This window comes from Ambystoma mexicanum, chromosome 5p (genome assembly GCF_040938575.1).
Source record: "Ambystoma mexicanum isolate Mex_15411 chromosome 5p, UKY_AmexF1_1, whole genome shotgun sequence".
NCBI classification, from domain to species: domain Eukaryota; kingdom Metazoa; phylum Chordata; class Amphibia; order Caudata; family Ambystomatidae; genus Ambystoma; species Ambystoma mexicanum.
Window position 1 is genome coordinate 559,709,244 of NC_090930.1, and position 15,199 is coordinate 559,724,442.

Here is a 15,199-nt window from a genome sequence, read left to right on the forward strand (position 1 = left end):
CCAACACACTGCCGACTGCTGGGCCCTGCCTCCTACCCCCACCCCCTCATGGGCGGGCTGACCAAGAACGGACCGGTAAGGCCCAGGTAAGCCACTCGCCATCTGCACCGTCGACGCAGGCATTGTCAGCGCCATCCATTGTAGCCAGAGGTCCATATCAATCTCCCCCCAGACCGACTGGCTTTCTTCTGCCAGTATCACCCTAAATTCCTCATTGTATCGCACCCACACGAAACCTCCAAAGCTCGTAAAAGCCTTCCTAATCATATCCATATACTTCCACAGTGCTACACACCTCTCCGTAAATTTTTCGCACTACACACTGGCATATATGATAAATGCTGACGTCCAATTCTCTGTAGTCACAGGTACTTTCAGACGCATGGCTAACTCCCTCTCCTCTTCCTTGGAGCCCTCCTTGGCTCTGACCTCCCGGTGTAATAGCTTGAAAACCTCCACAAATTCACCTGCCCAGATCTTTTCTTTTGTAGATGCCATCAGGTGCGCTCCCAATGGCTTAGTGATGCCCATATAGGGTAAATTATTTTCCTTTCCTTTACCCTCTCCATCTGTTTCCTTTGTTACCTGAACCTCAGTTGCCCCGGGCTCAGTCGCCCTGTCAGTCTGGACCTCCACCGAGGACACTTTCTTCTCCTCACACACTGCTCCCACAACCTGCATAACCACCTCTCTCATTGCCCCTTGCACCAACACTCCTTCCCCGTTTGCCCCCAACCTCCCATCCCTCCTTTGCCATGCCGCTGACCATTCCCTCTCCTGCTCACCTCTCTCTGCCCCGCTGCCGCCTGTCTGCAGTCTTGCCTCAACTCCAATGCTCCGCATCTCCCTCCTCAATGGGCTCCTGCTGCATGTCAACCCTCTCCCGATAATTGCCCAGACCCCACCCTTGCCGAACTCCTTGCCCTTCGTCATCCCCTTCACTCCTTAACCCAAAGCCTCTTTCCCTCCTCTTAGCCCCACCAAACCCCTCCTCCATCCACATACTCTTCGACCCCTTCATCATCCCCCACGCCATACCAGGGCCGTTGCGAGCACATGCTCGGGCTGGGGAGCTCCTCCTCTTTTGAACTCAGGGCGTCCACCCCGCTGCTCCTTCTCACTCTCTGCGGGGCCGTGGCAACCCCTGCTTGTTCTTCTCTTCTTGGGTGAGGGGTCCTCATCTCCACCCGTTGCTCCTCCTCGCTAGGGGCCATGCTGCGCCCTCTAGGCTGCTCCCTGATAAACTGTAGAGGGGCCGTTCTTAAGCCCTCTCCTGGCCATTTCAGCAGAACTGTGGGGGCCGCCCCGAGCCCTCCAACAGATGCCCTCCTCACTGGGGAGGCTGTTCTGCACTTCTCCCTCTCCTTGCTGCTCCCCGGCGACCGCTCCTTTCTTCTACCTCTGACACTCTTCTGCAAATACTTACCACCCCTACCTCTCTGCCCTAACATACCCCCTTGGCCCTCCGCACCCCTACTCTCTTCTTACCCTCCGCCAGCACTCCTGTGCACATTCCCCTCTCTTCCTTCCTCTCCCCCGACCTCTTCCCCCGAAACCCTCCTCGATCCATTCCCCTCTTCCCTGGACCTCTTTGATGCTCTCCTAGGGATCTCCCTCCTACTCCTCCTACCCCCATCCCAGGCCGCCCCTTTATCAGCTGTAGGGCTGCATGCGACGACCGCCGCCAGCGCCACATCTGCCTCCGCTCGCCGCTGCGGCCTTCCCCCCTCCCCACCACCCCTGCCAGTAACTTCCACCACTGCGCCCTCCAACTGTGTTTTGGAGGTCCTGCTGATAATCGCAAGGGCCTCCCTCAATGCCTTGGCGTCTACCAGCCCTTTTTTGCTTGCCCCGCGGCCAACCATCCCGCCCTCCCTCACGCAACACGTGCCAACCTTGATTGCTAGCGCCACCCATGGAGCCCCCTTTCCTTCACCCTGTTGCCCTACCAACTGCTGCTCAGATCCTCTACGACAGCCCCCAACCCAGCAAATGCCAAAGGGTACCCCAAATCTTGTGCCCCCTTTTCCTACCCAACTTACTGCTGTCCCCCCACACTATGTGGTAACTATGGGCTATCCCAATTGTCCCTCTACGCCTCCTTATCTCCTCCCTCCTTACTTTCTCTCTCTCTTTTTTTTATTAGCCCTCCCACCTGCTACTATTCCCTGTATAAACCTATTTTTTTTTAACTATAAATCCTTCCCCCCAAACTACCTGCCCCTCTTGCCCGCCCCTTGGGCCCAGAAAGGCAGCTATACCCCCCGAAACCGCGACCGACCCAAATCCCTCTCCCTACACCCCCTCCTAAACCTCACGCCCCTTGAAGGCGCTCCGGTCACCGCACTCATGTGTGGCAGACAGCCTACTCTTCCCCTAATGTGGCCCCTTAAAGGTAACGCGCTTCTCCGCCCAGCCCCTCCCTGGTGCTCTCAGTGAATGCCGGCCGCCCAAGCTCGCGCGCTCGCCGGCCGCCCAAGCTCACGTGCTCTATGGCCCGCGACAGCCTTCCCCCTGCCCTAATACGCTCGCCGGCCACGCTCTGCCCCATGGCAGCGGCCCGTCCCACAACAGCGACGACCAAGACCTCGCCCCAGGTAAGAAGGGGGTACATTATCTACGGTACCCCCGCTATTCCCCATTGTATTATATATATTTTTTTTCTTTTTGATTTCCCGCCCCCTAGCACTACACCCGCTCAACCCCCACCACCTCTGACTCAGCTAGCCCTCCATGCTCACCTCCACTAACCTAGCAGGCCCCGAGGTAAGGAACGCTCGAGAGAAGAAAACCCTGACAAAAAACTTGCCCTTAATGGTCTCCTGCTTTCGAACATTCCCTGCCCCTTAAATACCCCCCCTGCGTCACGCTATGCGCAGGCCAGCTCGCTGGCCTGTGCAGCGCCCAAAACCACACCGGGGGGAAACGCTGAGCGTTCCCCCCGGGGTCCCCCGTTTGATACAGGAATCATTGGCATTCATGGAGTCACTACTAATGTTACAAATCTGAATGATTAACTAACATAGAGAAGATTTATTTGAAGAAGGGACACCAAAGACAACTATCATTGATTCTCCTGTTTGAAGCTTGAAAATCCTTTTCGTGTATCACAATGAATAGCTTCTTCTGTGGAACCACTCACACAACAGGCTAAAACAATCAAACTGAAGTAAGGATATGTTGATAGACTGTCGAGGAAACCTCAAGTTTTGAAAACATGGCTATGATTGTTGTTTTTTTTGTTTTTTAACCAAAAACACAAAAAGAAAATTAATAAATAAAAATGTACGGTGGTGGTAACAACCATTTCTCTGCACTATCAATTTCCACAATCATTTTGGCAAAGGAAATTAATAGAAAAAATAGTTGAAAAAATAGCAACTGTATTTCAGGTAAACATCTGGTGGTTTTCAATATATTTCAATTACCATCATCACGAGGGAAGAGGAAACATTGTAATTTGGTCGAACAACACTGGTGTTAGCGGTCATTACCTTTAGCAGTATTACAGCGGTGAGAGCTTGAATCCTAGAGGTAAGAGTATAAAAAGTTAAACCCCAATGATAATGACTCCAAACATGTTTTATATCTTCTGCCAAAAGCCTTATCACTTACAGTAATATTAACATTGATACCTGATTTGTCATTATATAGGAGTGAACGCACAACATCCCTTATGAATAAATCAACTCATACAATCAGGTATAACATCATTGGCCCATCAATTAATCCTTTGTCTCTTATAATGGCTTGACATACTTCATGGCTCAGCCCTAATTCTAATCCTCTGGTGTGAGCTTGTATTTTGTTGACCATATCTAGTTCACACCTGAAACTATATAATTTAAATTGAAATGTATCAGTCAAAAGGCAAGATAGTGGGATTACAATGTATCTGTTACATTATGTTGATCCACCAGTAAGACAGGCAAACTATTAACAAAGAAAGTTAACATGTAGATCCCAGGTGCAGAAGGTTTTGACCAAATCATCAAAGATACTGCCCAGGAGGAAGAGACTTGTACCATCAACCATCTATATTTATTAAAGCGAAACTGTGTGGGTTTGTGGCTGGGTTTGTGGCTTGTCAAAGCGTTGTTCCCAATACAATTCCACACTGTTTCACCAATCTGCACCGAATTTTGCAGAGTTACCTGTTAGGACCCTCAGGAAGATACTGGCTACATGCCATTTGGACACCCACCTCTTTCCCTGGATTTCAGCACCTTGACACATGAAACAGTTGCCTGAAATCGGCAAAACATCAATGTGGTCGTAGAAGGACGGTTCTCAACCTAGAATGCACAGTTCTAGGACATTTGTAGCGCAATGCACTGCAAAAACCTGCAACTATCTATGGCGAGGAAACAGGTGGGGAGAGAGCACAGTAGGTCCCAAAGTGGAGTAGCATAGCAACTCTCGCCTCCACCCCAACGTCTGCACTGGTGTATGTCAGCCAGCTACACATGCCCATTCTCAGTGCAGTTTACCTCAGAGTGCAAAGCACATCAAGCAATAATCAAATCACAACAATTTACATGATCATTGATTTTCAGAGAGAGTTGTCATGTCTGTTCAGAGTGCCCAATCAGAGAACGGGCACTTTTTGCTGGTTTGTTTATAAAAATGGATTTTAAATGTTTGATTTCTTGGATGAGATAGAATGACTTGGGGTTTCCTTACCTTTTTTACACCCTCAAGCCAAACATTGTACCTTGGCCTATCACAAAAGGAGCACCAAAATGCTCCTTGACTATACTTTCCTCTTCAATCCACCTGGCTAGTGAAATTGATATTTTAATGGGGACAATGCCTTGTTGGAATGAGACATAAACAGCCATTGAAGAATGTTGCCACGTAAAGTATTTGTCTGGTAGATTGCAGGGCTAATATTTTGACAGCAATAAACATATCAATAGAGGGTACTTCAAAAAGGCCTACATGGGACCTGGCTGCAGAAGTTAACAAAAGAGACAGGAAACCCACCAACCTTTCATACGTAACAGTGCCAACCTGAAGAGAGCTCCCACACTCAGTATCAATGACAGTGAACTGTCATATCTGGGCCTGTTGTTTAAGGTAAGCCACAACGCTAGCGGAACCCCTTTCATAAGGTATGACAATGTGGTTTGCAGGAGCCAGACAGTCGGTATCACCACAGATACATGGGAAGCCTGCTGCTTTAACAGGGACCACACAGGGAGGGCCATTAACCAGAGACACTGTTTGAAAACAACAGAAAGGATGATGGGTGGAACTTAGTAACAAAAGAGAGTGAGCCCAGAGTTATTTCTCTTAAGAGAAGGGTTCAGCCATTTTAGGACTGGGGCACACCTTCTTCCTATGTTCACCCCTTTACCTTTTATGTTGCAAAGCACTCTGGTTATGATCTCATGCAGACAGAAGATTGTTGGCAGGGACCCCAGGATTGGTTCATTAAGGTAGACATGGCCTACACCAATCACTGTGGCACACTGGGCTTTAAGAGAGGGCTGAGCACCTCTTTTGGCAGATAATCTGAAGACATCACAAGATGTAAGAAAGAAGAACTCAACCTTAGACCCTGGCTGAAGGTACAGTCTGCCTTATGTCTTCCGCCAGTAAAGGAAGGCCAGGATTTCCAATGATAGAAGCAAGAGCCCTCCCCTAAACTTCTCCCAGGGAACGGAGGGAGAAAAGAACTCAGAGCGTGCCCTGCTAGGATCTGCAGCAAGCTTACTGGAGAGGAAGTGCCAGAAGGTCTCTGAACCTACAACCAAGGACAAGGAAGCTGCCTGCAACACACTCCTATGTTTTGGATGGTCCTCTTTAAAGGACAACAGAAACCCATTGAAGAAGCTGGGAGAAGTCCCTCGATGACCATCTACCAACCTCTGCTTTAAAGGACATTTTCGAGCCCGTCGAGTTCCTCGATCTGCAACCGACTGTAAGGCTGACCATTGTCAATCCGCAAGAGATGCCTCAACCAGTACGTCATACCTGCCGTTCCACACTGAGACAATGATTCATGAACTATTTCTGTGGTTTAGGCAAGCCTGCAGCCATTCGTACAGCTTTGCTCACCTAACCGTTGTACCACATGGTACACACAGCGACTCCGGTCTCGAACTTTGTCACAGAATCCTGCAAAGCACCCTTTAGCCGACTCAACCCTGTCGAGCACCAAGAACATCTTAAGCACAATGTACATTGTGGTTCTGTCTTCTGTTCCTGCCCAGAAGGCACTAGAGACATTGAATGACCCATTGCTCTCTTTGTGCTAAAGCCAATAAAACTTAAGAAACTGTTGTGTGTATTAACCATACCAACTATCCTCCTGTCAGTATCCAGAGTGCATCCCTTTGCCTTCTTTGAAACTGTCTGTCCTCTGCATTCCTTTACAGGGTGGGTTGTATTTCCTAATGTTGTTAGACTGTCTGTTGTAATTAATAAAGTAGATATTTTTAATAAAACCTTGACTGGATACTGCTTTTATCATTCAGTAATAATTGTATTTTTGCTGTGTTGCAACTAACCAGTGATCCATGAACTTTCGGAGATAAGCCTGCTGTTTCGTTGACTTTCCTAAAATTGGACAAGGAGGTTTATAATGTGTGTATTATTCAAATCTGTTTAGATCCCTTCTGGTGTATTAAGGCTATGGGGCTGATTTATGGTTTAGAAAAGAATATTCATCCCATGACCACTGTTATCACAGAAGTTGATTCATCACACATTGACATTTTTCTGTTATGTCAGATTCCCACAAAAAAGCGAACACAAGAGAGTGAAACTCTTGTGGACCACTGCTCCCTCCTTCTTCCCCTCACTCTGGCCTTCCTCCTTGGGCTTTCCCCCTGCACCTTCAACTGAAGCCAGAAACCTTGGAGTCATCTTCAACTCCTCTCTCTCCTTCCCCCCTCACACTCAGGATATTGACAAGAAGTCCAACTATCAGCTCTTCCTTCTCAAAGGAATTCTACCTTTTCTCCCTTTCCCTCATAGGCTCAATGTGACTCAAGCCCTGGTTCTCTCTAGACTTGACTATTGTAACAGCCTCCTCCTGAATCTTCCTTCTTCCACTCTGTGGCCCCTTCAGCGTATCCAGAATAGGGCAGCAAGATTTCTCCTTGGCCTTAAGCTCAGGGACCACATCTCCCCTGAACTAAAAAGTCTTCACTGGCTCCCGGTTGCTGCACGGATTAAATTCAAATCCCTCTGCATCATCCACAAGGCTGTCTAGGCCCACGGACCACACTATCTTCAACTTTATCTCACTACGCACTCTCCCTTTAGACCATGTCACTCCTCTGGCACAACTCCTTGTGTCTAAAGTGTTTTGCTAAACAGAGGGTAGGGGGTCGCTCACTTTCCTCTGTGCTACCTCCTTTGGAATAGCCTCCCCCTGCGCCTTGAGCAGGATCTTCTCAAGTTCCGGAAGCTCCTTAAGACTTTCCTCTTTTTCTCCTCCTTCCCTCCTTCTCTCCTCTAATAATCCCACAGTTGCTGAATCTGTGTCCTTGGCCCTTATGCATCTTCAGGGCCTTGACCTCCCACACCAATTCTTCCCAGCTCCTGTCTATCCACAGTACTTTGCATCTGTACACTCGCACTTACACCTCTCGCAGCGCAGGCCGTTTAGCACTCAACATTCCTAGCACTTCGTCCATGCCTCTTCCACACGCTCGGACTCCCCAGCACTTACCCCCTCTTCCCTCTTCCTTTCTGCAATTGCACATTATGAATACTCACAAGGCATAGTAGGTTTGTCCCTATCCCTCTTCCCCCTTTGCTCTTAAATATTGTGTTGTAATGTATTTCCAACCTTGCCTCTCTCCTTGCCCTGTGGGCGCTTTGAAACTGTATATTCTTTAAGCAATATGACCCGAGCAGCGGGGGCATTACCGAGTCAGGTAATGCCCCGGGGCCCATAATTATAGGCCTGCTGGTTGACTCTCGCCGGGTACTAACAAGCAAACAATAAATAAAGAAATACATTAAATTGGCTAAGTAAATCCCTGCACACATTGATTGATTATTCTTGAACCTCAAATGAGATTGCGAATGTAACATCTTAACTAAACATGAAGAAAAGATGCACATGATTATCATATAATGTGCCGCTGAAGAAGAGTCAGTGATCTTGTGCGAAGATGTTTGAAGAACAGCTGGAATTCCTTCTGGAGTATTCCAGAACATTCTCTGCCTTAATAATGCTCAGAGGAGAATTTAAAATGAAAATGTGTCACAGTTTATGGGGAGGACTATAGTGATCATGATACAGACCTACAATGGGAAAATTCTGAATATATAACGCTAACCAATCCATGACCATGTAGACAACGTACAAACTTTAACCTTTTCTGACAAAAGAAGCGCTGAAATTGGTGAAGGGCCACTAAGAATTGGACACATCATGGAATGAGTCATTTAAAGGTCACAGAGGATGCTTACTCATTGACCTATTAATGTTTGGCACATAATAGAGAACATGCACATAGGGCTGTGCCCAGAAGGTGACCGCATCCCTTTAGTACTAATATTCTTGGCACTTTGCTATGGAGCAAATGAAGGAAGTTTAACTACAAACAAGGGACTTTTGAGATGGGATACGATTAATCATGCACTGTTGTATGCAACCTCTAAATCTGCGGCAAAACTGTTAGTATCAAAAAAGGTCAATCCTGACCCCGGTTTCACTAATAGGGGCTACTGGGGAACTTTTGAGAAAGGCGACACCATTTGTCTCTAAAGCAAATTTAAAACCTAATGCTTGGTTTGACATCCCTGGAAAGCAGCCAAACAAACTTGAACTCTGGAAAGCACATAGACCTATGGGGACAAGTGAACCCTTATTGCTTCTAGAAAGAAGCAATATGTAATGGATTGCAGGGAATGCAAATACGACTTAGCCCTATAGGAATGGGTTGCCTCCTCTAACACACAAACATGTCTCGTAATGGGTCATGTCTGTATTTCTTCTCAAGTGTGAACGGGGGCTACTCAAAAAACAGTGGAACAATCAGGATGTATAGTGATTGCAGGTCTATTATATCCTACAGTTGCTGTGTTAAATATATTCAGAAATTAATAAAAGTGATATCTTTTTTATTTTAAAAGAAACTGGATAACATCAGAGTAGAGGTCTTTGTTAATGTCAGCAAATTTGAACTGACCTAGAACAGCTACGTGGGGTTGGGGTCCTACTCTCCCTTGAGGGTTTGTGTACTCTAGCACCCGTTCATTTTGGGAAGCAGTGACAGCAGGATATAATCACCTGATTTGTCAGCGCCTTGAGAGGGACCTGTCAGCCCACGCCGCTCTGAATGGCCGTTTTAGAATTGATACACTGCATGTGGGTAGTTATAAGGATCCAGCACATACAATTTGATCCATCTCAGAACCTTGGGGACCGTCATTGTATCTCATTAAGACCATTTAAGTTGATGCAAGTCCAGAAGGCTTTAGTATACAAAATCTTACAAACGCAATGGCCAGGATGTGATCCCTGTGGATTTATTCAAATACAATATAGAATTCATGGTCCCAGTGTTAACATCTTTAATTCTATAGTAACAGAAAATCATAACCACTGTAAACTAGTGATTGTAGCATCAATATACAAAAATAGTGATACATAACTCTCAGTATTGTACTGCCCTTTTTTGTTTGAGGTGGGTGATTACAAGCTTTTGAGACACTGTACATTCAAGAATACTAGAATGGGTTAAGGCCAATGCAGGTGAATACTCAACTGGAATTTGGAGAGGGCCATGGAGAAATTAACCAAGCTTTAAATCAATATTGCACTCTGTTAAAGAATGCAATTATTACAGGTGTCCCTGTATGTTTGACTTTCGTTGACTTGTTAACTTCCTTTGGCCCTGTATCCGGGCAATCCTAAAATAAATGGGTATTCCATGATATCTTCTTCAACTACTTATTCTAATACAAAAGAGTACTGTGTTGGTTGTCATTGTTAGGAACTGCATGCTTGCCAATGCTAGCCCTCACATATCTCCCCCAATGCTAACGAGGTGAGCAACAATGACTCACTGTCAATCTCACTAAAGTACTGAAAATATGAATGGGCAAAACCAAACCAAGCACTGTCTCCAGTGGCTGCACAGGGAAATAAACAGCCAGGTAAACAAATTATGAGAAATTATGAAAACAATTTAAGTGTAAAACAGCAGCATTTCCTGGGGGAGTATAAAGCATGGTCCAGGAGAGAGAGCAACTGAGCTCTGGGCAGGGGTGGGCTGGAAAACAAAAGTGGCCCTGAAAAGGTTTTTCAAATGTTGCCCAATATCACATTGTATGAGCAAGGCAACCTCTCTAAATAGGGCTTGGTGGGGTTCTCCTACAAAAAGACATGGATCAATGGGTTAACCTAGGGAATGTTAAAGAGAGATAGTTAAACATAACAGAAAATGGACATGTAACATTTGTTAATAGTGGGGAACGACATATAGGAAGCTCTACAAAATGTGCTTTACTTCAACGAGATGTGGGGATGAGAAGAGATGGAAACATGGTGATGGGGTGATTGGTAAGAGTGTAAGAGGAGCAGAAAACCTGGGTACTCACACAAAAGAGGCACGTGGTCTGGTCCACCAGAAAATCTCCAGAATGTCCTGTAGGACAGTCCATCACCGGCTCCAAGTGGAGTCAGTAGCATGGGGGAGAAAGAAAATAGGCTGTACATCAGCAAGATATGGGAGTATGGAGAAAAACAATTAACACAAGAATGATGATAGGTACACAAGTGAGTCGTCATGGAATCGACAGTAAGTTTGTTCACAAGAATAATGGGCTAGCACAATTCAGTCCATTAGCAAAGGTCGGTTATGTTACACAGTTATCTGCAATACAGGGCACAACAGAGAAAAGCGCTTAGACAGTCCTTTTCACGACAGCAGGGCTAGCTACATAAGAATGGGATCACTGTGCTCTGTTAGGACATGATAAGAGGAATGGGGTGTCCATGAAGGCTCGGGACATAGATAGCCATGGCAAGGAGTGGGAATATACGTGTATCCACACAGTGAATGCTATAATAAGTCTGCAGTGTCCTGTTCTGACAGCGCACCAACTGGTGTGCGTTTTCCATTACTGGGCACCGTATCACTGGAGCCTTACACCATAAAGGGTACTACTGCAACATGCTTGGAAGGGTTTTTCCCAGGCGGTCATTATTGGAACTTGTGGTCTTGGACAAACAAATCTACATCCAGAAAGGGGCAAAACAAGAGTGTGTGTTCACCTCCCTCTTATTTAATTTGTATGCACATTCTTTGCGATGCAACGTTGAGCAAGTAAAGACTGACATTCCACTATCAATGTTTTAATTCTGATGTTGTGAAATAGGATGTTTGTCCAAAGCGTTATAAATTAAGAGTTTGGCACAGTTTTAGTCCTGATTTAAAATCAAACAAATTCCGTTTGTTGATACCTTTAATTGGACTAACTGAAGATATTACGCTGACATGGTAGTTCCATTAGCTTTTGAAGTCCTAGAGACCTCTTCATCGGATACTACTCACATGACAAAAGAGCAAAAAACGAAAATCACACACAGAGGTGGACATCAGATTCTCAACCTGAAAACTGCTGGGCTGAACATAGAGAACGGATGTATGTCACACTGATGCTTACGTTGAGCGTGGGACCCTCACAACAACCACATAGACAGTATTAGAAGCCCTGCTGTTACCACCTCTCACATATGTCCTTTGGCTACAATGTTTCAGAAATCCAAATAAGAAGGGACACTGTTTTCTGTCGTGAATATCTTATTTGATTTTGCACCTGATTTTACTTATTTACTTACCGTTTGCTCACAGCAGTATTTTCTCACGTTCTATTGCCTTTACACACCTCAATGCTGCGCATTTATGTGCCGGCAGAGCCGCCCGCTTCTACAGCGAAAGTAAGAGGCTGTTGAAATCTGACTTGGAAATGCTTCTGTGATGCTTTTAATTTTTAATTCCTGATTTTACACTGTGCTCCCTTTTGCCAATTTTCCTAATATTATGTTCTCTGTTGTCTGTCCTGCATATCTTATTTGATTTTGCTTGTAATTGTACTTATCCACTTAATGTTTGCTTACGGCAGTATTTTGTCAGACTCTATTGCCTTTACACACCTCACGGGTTACCTGACCTCTCTGCTTGGCATGTATGTGGTCATGCAGCGGTCAGGTGCAATGGGCGTGACTGATGAAAGCCAAAAGAGCACAAGAGGCAAGTCCAACTGTGCCCGTCCGGGCTGCGGACGGACCATGGGCTAGTATTACCCTTCATAGTCTGCCTACATCTACTTTAACATCGATAATCTCTCTGTCTCATGAGAGCATACTGGCTTCGGCTCCACCTGAGACCTGTTTGCTTCAGGGCTATCCCATGGTACCCTTAGTAAGTGCAGTAAATGACCGGAGATCAGGCTTTGTGTTAAACTGTTTGCTCCTGAATACTTGTTCTTTGAACGCTCATGCAGCTTTTTGCTTTTATCTTTTACAAGATGGTGCCTCTGACTACTTGTGTGTAACTGAAACCTGGCTCTCTGAGACATCAGGTCCCTCAGTGGTTCGATCCCTTCCTGCTGAATGAAACATACATCGTGCAAATCGTATTGCTGATGAGCCATGAGGAAATGTTGCCTTTATCTGTAAGTCTGTTCTTAAAGCTGCTATCGTATTATTGTCCTTTGTAGCCACAGTGGAACTTCTTTAGTGTGGATTTCGCTGACAGCCTCTTTTTCATTGCATATTCTGATTGTCTACCATCCTTCTCGGTATAACTCTACTTTTGCTGATTCCTTTGTTGACTTGATGACCAGTTTGAATTTTGTAGGATGTATTTGAGTTAAAAGTTCTGATACAATATGTAAGATGTTCGGGGATACATAGCTTATACATAGCTTATTATACCTAGCTTATACATCTTTTCCCATAAGACATTACGAACCACTGTCGAAAGCTGATGACATATCAATCGACACAATATATAATGTATTGAGTTCTTTCTTTTTTATTCCATCTAATAAATGCGCCAAGATTGTGGCATTTAAGGTAGTACTCATCCCCCGTCTAAAACCAACTTGAGATTTAGAGTAGATTTTATGAGAGTCCAGATGTTTAGCTAACTCTGCAATAATTAATTGAGAAAACTTTAGCTGCGGCATCCGATAAGGAAATAGGTCTGTAATTCTCTGGCATACTAGGATCTCCCTTTTTATAAATTGGGATCAAAATAGTAATGACCCAAGACTCCGGGATAATGCCCAAGGCAATGATATTGTAAAACGTAGTGTTTAGTATCGTGCCCCAAAAGGTAGAATCTGCCTATTAGACTCACGATGGAATACCATCTGGTCCTGCTGCACGAGAATTTGATAATTTGTTCATTGCCCACATGATATCGGAAACAGCCCAAACAAATTGCTATGACGGAGGATACAGTACATCCAAATCTTTTGTTTGAGCGAAGTGTGTTGTTAATGCATATTTGTTCTTAATATAATCTATCCATACTTCCACCGAATTATATTTTTAGATTGTTGTTGAAATGAATTGCCATTCTTAATTGCAGATTTGATCATTTTGCAATTTTGTTCATTATACTGCGCAATGTGTAAACCTTTACTTTTATACTTATATGATCAAATGGTGCATATGTTGACCAACATTTAGATGCTCTTTATAAAGCTTTCTTATGTCTTTGTTTCTTTTTTCTTTTAATATATTTGATTTTAGAATCAAAGGCATGCTTGTAATCGGTAGTCCTTGGTTTTTGCTTTGACCGGAAATATCCAAGAGCATCGATAGTTAAAGCAGTGACAAGCTGATCAAGATAATGCACTGAATATAATGCACTGAATATAATTCGGGGGTACTAAAATCATTACTACATTTAAGATGTGCCGATACTCGTTCAGCTATTCGCTTGCAATGGATATTACCCTGTTTTTTCTCAATTCCATGCAATCAATGGTCTATGTTCAAAGTATTTAGGTCAATAAACGTCGAGATATGGATGGGTGCATGATCACTATGCATTATTTCCCCAATCTTTGTAATATCAATGGTCAAAATAATGAATTGGAAATACAAAAAAAGTCAATCACAGAGCTAGCATTACCTCTTTTCCAAGTATGAGTTGGGGATAGTTTTCTAAATTGTACAAGAGACATCTCCCATTCATTAACATAAGAATGCAGCTCAGCCCCCCTCTTGGTACTAGTCATTCTAACGTTATTAAGGGAGGTATGGCAGGTATAACGTTCCAGAAATAGCAAATTAAAGTCCCAACCCACCATGACTTCAATGTGAGGATTAACAATAAAAGTGTGGTCCAAGGATAGATCAATGTCATCAAATAACTTATAAATGTTATATTTTCAGGGATTCCAGTCTAGACTAATTACTATAATAGGGTTCACACCTCTCTTGTTCATAGTCACAAGAACATCCAACACATGAACAGATGAGTCACCAGCATTAGATTACAATCCATGGCATTGTTAATAGAAATTGCAACACCTCCATACGGTCTTCCCTCAAAACCTTTAGTAGCAAAAGAACAATAGGTACAATAGTGAGCAATTATCAATGGATCTACTTTCATTGCTTCCTGAAAGAGAATAATAGATGGACGATCCTTCTCATCTAAAGTTGCTAACCAAAGTGGAATATTACAAAAACCACATGAATAAATAGTGAGTAAGGACTTCACATTGATTTATAAGGTGGATAAATCGGGATTAGCTGCAAAAATAGTTTTCAACAATGGTTCAATCCATGCCATTTCATTATTGTTACGTGCAGGACATTATTGTTAGGTGCAATTGACAATAATTGGGAAATACATCATTTTTCATTCTTTGCATTAGCAGTAACTCCCTCCTTAACATGATTCTCTGAGATCTGAGTAGTCTGATTAGAATATAGAAACTCTACAGCTATATTTGCATCATTAAAGGTAAATCCCATGTCAGCTAGTTCTTTTCTATAAGACAATATTAACTTCAGTACTTGTTCGGAAAATAAATGGCATGTCATACGATAATTATTCATTGTGTAAGTGACTCCAATCTACCAATCCAACTAAGTCAATGCCTGGTCTGGGATGCCCAATGGAAGCCCTTATTTATATATTTTTATGACAAGTTCATAAATCTGGATGATGAACCCTTATATAACGCCCCTCTCTTTGAATCC